This window comes from Sitodiplosis mosellana, unplaced genomic scaffold, assembly GCF_009176505.1.
Source record: "Sitodiplosis mosellana isolate CC-2019 unplaced genomic scaffold, AAFC_SMos_1.0 Smas_scaffold_1, whole genome shotgun sequence".
Taxonomy (NCBI): Eukaryota; Metazoa; Arthropoda; class Insecta; order Diptera; family Cecidomyiidae; genus Sitodiplosis; species Sitodiplosis mosellana.
Genome location: NW_022595244.1, coordinates 14642194 through 14648782, shown reverse-complemented (window position 1 = coordinate 14648782; position 6589 = coordinate 14642194).

Sequence of the window (6589 nt, the reverse complement as noted above, 5' to 3'; positions counted from 1 at the left end):
ATAAATACGAGTATATGTAAATAGAAAGTTCAACGACACTTTATCAAAACGAGCATAAAAGCCAAGCCAAGCAAAAGCGAACGAGAAAAACACAAACATCACAGAAACATATTCTTGCAAAGATACATTGTATATGTGAGAAAAAATATGCGTGATCGAGCAGCAACAACAAACAACAACAAACCTACATTTCAACCATGTGCATGGATAAATGCAAAAAATTCCTATCGTTTTGATACACAAAGAACGTTTAAAATATCAAAATAATGATCGTTGATTCAGTGTTTATGAGGGAAAAAAAGCTGTAAGTGTTTCAAAAATACACACAACGTAGTTTAATCATAAATTCCGGCCACGGTTGTCTCCCGTATGGACAATAACAAATGTCTGTTTGAAAATCAGTTTTCAATAAATCAAACAATAAAAAACATACACCGATTTCATTTGTTTACTATACTTTTCTGAATATTTTCAATAAAGCGTTCATTTGATTCGCATATACTCATGGTTACTTGAAAATGAATGTACGAAACAAAAATAAAAACCTGATCAAAATATAAATGCCAAAGAAAATCGGGGATTTTTTCGTCAATTTTCTCAATAAGCTATGTGAGTTGCAATGCATAATCAATAAAAAATAAACTTGATGACGAATGAGTGATTTGAAGTGTAATCTGAAGGAAAACATTTTTTTTTTTTACAAATTTTCGAATAAATTCTATGGAAATTTTGAACATTCAAACAGCCAATGCAACGGAATGAATCATTTGGGATGGGAATTGGGAATTTTGTTGTGTGTTTTATCAAACGCGCAATTGTGGCTCACGTTTAAAATGTCATTTGTATGCAATCGAAAACGACACACACCACCAGCAATATTCTAAATATCACACCACCAGATATTCTCATGTCGTGTCGAGTTGTTGTTTCGACTTGAAGTCAAAGTGAAATTGAATCACCTTACAAGTCATTTATTGCGTTTTATGTAGTAATTTGAGACGCGGCTTGATTCAATTTCATTGAAATCCGATACTGATTATATATACATCCAATCCGCAACAAATTAACAACTGGATTTTTATTTGACGGCAATTATATTTTGATATACTTATCACCTTGTGTGACAGACACACAAACAAATTCTATCGCATCGCGACCAGTGCACTCGAATCTGCACACACTTGCGCAAATACACGCACACACACACATTCGGCAATGCCTATTTTTGTGATTTCTATGAGAGCGACAAGTATGAAGTATGCAAATTTGCTGTTTGTTGCTTGTGAAAATATTATTGGAATTGAAATCGAACGAAGGAATTCCAATCATTTGAAAACACGATTGTCAATATAAATGTTTTAATTGCAGCAAAAAAAGCACGAGAAGACAACAACAAAAATCCAGTGCATTGCAACAAATAAAAGATTATTAATACGATGTTTAATCGAATGGTTCAATGAAATGCAAACAAATGTGCAACAATCGAACACTGTTCTAGTCTAAAGCGTCTAGAACATTTGTGCATTTTTGTACACAATCGAGAATGCTTTTTTTTTCATCTTCATATATGCACATTCTAAAGTGAGCGATTTCAAATGGCAGAAGACGAACAGAAGAAAAACACCGCGATCATAGTTTAGAGAGACTTTGCAGGCACACAAATAAACAAAAAATATGTATAAGCAACAAGACCGACTTCGATTCTTATTGATCGCTCAACAGATTATTCGAATGCAAATATTTATGCCAGATGTGTGTGCGTCAGCAGGTAAAATAGCATTTAATTGAGCTGATTGCAGTGCTATTTCAAATGAAAATACCATGTGCATTCAGCGCTGTGTATAGATTTCGCAACCACCACGATAAACATCTAACTGAATTTTTACGACTTTGTGTTGCAAAAAGTCAATGAACTGATTCAAATAATTGTAATTTTTATGGTTTCCTTTTCGTTTGATCCATCGTTGGTTTTCACAAGAGAGACGGGGATAGATGGAGAGAGAGAGAGAGGGAGAGAGAGAGAGAGACCGAATGAGCAATAGATGAGGAAAAAACAGCAATTTGCCGATTTCGCGTGGAAAAAACCCCATAACGATTGATGTGTTTGTTGGCTGCACAAAAAGTGCACGACTATTTGCATTTTTACGTTGGCTTAAGCAAACAAAACGAATGAGAGAGAGAGAGAGAGAAAACGTTTATGATGGTTGTTAGCATAGTTCCGTACTTTAGTCAGTCAGTGTTCTTTTCCCAGAGCAAGTGGCAATAGACACTTGAAAGTCATTGAAGTATCAAAGCGCAATTGAAATTTCACATATGCCAGCTATCGAAACACCTTTATTACACATTTGAGTATATGCATCGCAAGTAATTTTCCGATTTACACTTCGCACCTTATGTGTCATATGCATAGAGTGCACGCTTTGTCATAATTTTTATCACATTTTATTTTCACATATGTCATTTGTTCTGTGTCTCTGGTTTCTCTGTGTGTCGATTCATCTAGCCCATTTTTAGCGTGTCGAGCAAAAACGCAAGACAACAAGGGAAACAAAAGACGAAATCGAAACTCAAACAATTCCCATTTAATGCATTCGTCGTTCGCTTGTGACACATGACATAAATACGTTCGATTGAATCGTTGTTTCAGTTTAGTTTATTCATGTTGAAAATGAAGCGAAATAAAATGAAATTAAAAAATAAACGAAGATTGTGTTGCACTTGTGCCACATATTTGCTCAGCTGGAGAAACCATCAAATTGAGCGTCATCGCATAAACCAATCGCTCATAATATTCTTCTTCAGAACGACGAATGTGTGTGTGTGTGTGAGTGCTTTCATTTTGGGGAAAATAAAATTCCAACCAAAATTTCGACCAACGATTCGTTTCTTCTTCTTTTTCGGGCTTCTTCGAACACCTTTCAACTTTTCATTTTAACCGCACGAATTGGTTTGGCACACTAACTCTAAATGTCAACCTAGTTTTTCGGTCAAACAACCAAAAATTCTGCTACTAGAAAGGCGTGCCGTGAGACGGTTGGCAGTTGGTGCTACAGCTTTGAGCCGCTTTGCAAAACGTTACATATAAATCAGAATCACGGTGAGTATTATTGGCCCATTGCAATCGATTGATCATCCGTATCCCGGTTGGCTCGATGAAGAAACGACGTTGAAAATGGAGAGCAAAAAGTAGGTAACTCTGCGAAAGGTTAATAATCTCTAATTGGTTTCTGGGTTCGTTCATTTCTTTCTGCTGTTGCTGCTGCTGTTGCTGCTTTTTTTGTCCCCTGGTTGGAAATGCGGTAAGAGCGTGATAGTCTGGTTTTCATTTCGTTTTTATATTCCGATATTTCGTACACACGATACACACGTTTACAACTCATAAATACGCATAAAATGCAACGACAAAACAAAACAACAACTCAGAGACGCTTGTATGCAACGATCGTAAGAAGCTCTTATGAATAGTAAATGTTGATCGTAAAAATTCAACGAACACGTCAAGAAGGGAACGATGCACCGTGTGTATGCATTTGTGTATGGTTGAACCGAACGCGATTCGATTCGAGGAGGCAAACGCTGTATGCGTTTGTGAACAGAAATGAAATGAAGAAACAAAAAAAAACCAACATTCATGCGTACATATGCATCAACAATAAATAAAGGAAAAGTGCGATAAAAAAAATTTCATTTTGAATGAGCACGTTTTTGAATTTTTAGTCGTTTATTATGCGATTTAGTTTTGAATCCAAATCGTTTTCCATTTTTTTTTATTTCGCTGCCCATTTCGGCTGATTGGACTCTGAGTGAGTACGTGGTTTATAGTATGGAGTGCAACAGCAGCCGCATCCGCAGCAGCAACCAGAAAGAGAGCCACTTGAAACAAAAGGAAACAACACTGAATACACACACTTTTTGGTTGCTTAAAAATCGGTATGCGGTTACTTCAAAAGCCGAACCAATGAATTTACCGTTACATTTCCAATTGAAACGATGACGAAAAAGTTCTTTCTTTTTTTCCATTTTCATCGTTTCTACGCGTGTATCGCTGTTAATAATAAATATGAGAGAGAAAAAAAGAGTGTACGCATTGAGTCTATTGGCGTTGCTTTCATGCATATATACACGCGGAATGGATCTAGAAAGCAATCTTTCTCCAGTGAAATGATAAATTTCTAAAATTTAGGTAACGATCACAGATGATCTGGGGATTTGGGCTTGAAATACTTACGTGGTAATGAAACAAGTCAGACAGAAGAGAAAAAAAAACTATGTTGAAAGAACTTTCTATATTCGGATGTTGAGAACACACACATGTATCTACACGAATATCTCAGCTGACTATCTGAAACATTGGCACTCTGCGAAGTAGAATGGATTGTGAATTAGAACCAAAATGCCATAGATGTTTCCACAATTCGCCAGAGATACCGTACGGTATTTGATTTATTTCTTTTCTTTCTGTTACAATGTTGTATATTCAACTTATGAACCATAAGTTATCGCTATATACCCTCGGCAATAATGTTCAATAATCAAATGTAAGTACATACTCGTCAATTGGGTTTGCGTTGGATTAAATACGTCCAATGGAATTCACCGCAACAAAAATGGTAGAATTTTAGTTTCTGTTGGAAATAATAACAAATGGCCCACATAAGAGTTGCAAAATACGTTGGAATTTTTAGGCCGGAAAAGATCGATGCCAGCTCAATCGATTAGCTGTCAAAGAGATTTTATTGCATTGAGGAAGAAAAGCACTGTAATCCAGATTTTCTGTTGTTTTTCGCCAACATGCACCAATTGAAGCAGTACAAACGATGTGTCGTTGCTGTAGCGACTTTTTCATCATCATCTTCGAATCGAGCGCTTAATATTTTACGGAGAAAGAAAGACATACATTTACATACATGCTCAATTCCCATTCGTGAGGTAAAGTATTATATCCAACACGGTCCAACAAGTAACCGCAGCTATAGCAGCAGCAGCAGCAGCAACAATAACAACAACAGCCCAGAGATGTAGATGTCGAAGCCGCGGCAGCCAGATAGAGAGCAACAGCATCAACCGTAAAAATAAGTGAATTGAATTCAAGTCAATGAACTTTTTCACATGATCGTCGCCGTAGCCGTTGCTGTCGTCGTCGTCGCATTTGTTTAGGTAGGCGTCAGTGTGTTTGTAAATCAAACATATGCACGAATATGTGTCAATGTGTATTTTACATTTTATGGCGATATTCTTATCTCTTCTCTCGCTGTGTGCTGTTGTTATTGCTTCGTCGTTGTTGTTGCTTTTTTTATTATTAACTCTTTGGCTGAATGAATGCATGGGGAAAAATGATGAAATAAAACACAACGGAGTAATATGTAACCGAGCATATATCGGGCACCAATACTTGCGCGCATGCATAAAATATATTTTTCGAGTTTATCCGTAACAATGGCACATTTTAAACGGTTTAAAGAAAAACCATTGTTTTATCACCAAAAAAGAAGTGAATCGAGGCTGTGTGTCGAGAGCGCGGTTGAGTGTGTGTACTTTTCAATTTACAACAATTTACATGCAATTCCAACGAGCGAACACTCACTCGTTTATTTTTTTTCTGCCTTCTTCTTCTTCTTATTTTTTTTTCGGAAAAAAGAAATATCGTTGAAAGTATTCTTTCAATCAAACTGTGCCAACCGATTCAACGGCGGAAAAATCAATCTCTTTTGTTCGCTCTCTCCCATTCGCTGAAACATAAAAACCAACAGAAGAAGAAAAGAAGAAAAAAAAGAATATACAACATAAAATTATGACTTTTCGACAATTTGGAACAGTTTGCCGATTGATTCGGGTTTCAGCAAATATTTGCTTTCTCAAAATACTCTAAACCAGTTTCCGCCATCATTCTATGCAAGAGAAAGAAGTGATACAGTGAGTGCGAGATATTCATTTTAGCTCGGTGTGTGCGGTGAGCAGACTCAGTGGCGCACACGCCACATTTCCATTTCTGATTGTGTACTGTAAGCATCAAATGGGTTTCTACTAAATAGATTTTATTGTTTTTTCATAGAAATGATCTCAAAAGCCATTTACACAAACACGGAATAATCTCAACGTGTAATTTCGTCGCGCTGTTTCGTACGCTCAATTCGTAGAGCAAATGCCTCGCGCGGCAATTCAATTAAACGCTGTACGCTGAACAACAACAAAACAGTGGCAAAAAGTCGGTGAATTTTTTCGTGTTGTGCGAGAGCTAAAGAGATGAATGTAAGCACAACGTAATGCAATTTATGCATCGACCGCTTTCGAGATTACCATTTTGCATCATGTAACGCGCAACTGACGACGAAGACGACGGCATCGTTCACTGTAAACACATCGACTGAATGGAAGCCAAGCAGAAAATAATGACAGTTCCTCTATGATTGTGACCAAGCCTTCTCTGTTATTGACTTACGTTGAAAAATGGAGAGATAAATGAATTACATAACAACACAGAGCCAGCAACACACATATACACAAACACAACCGCAACCGAGTGTGTGTGTGTGTGAGTGAGAGAGACCTACTCAGTCGCAACATCTGAATGGATTTTATGGTTTACGCA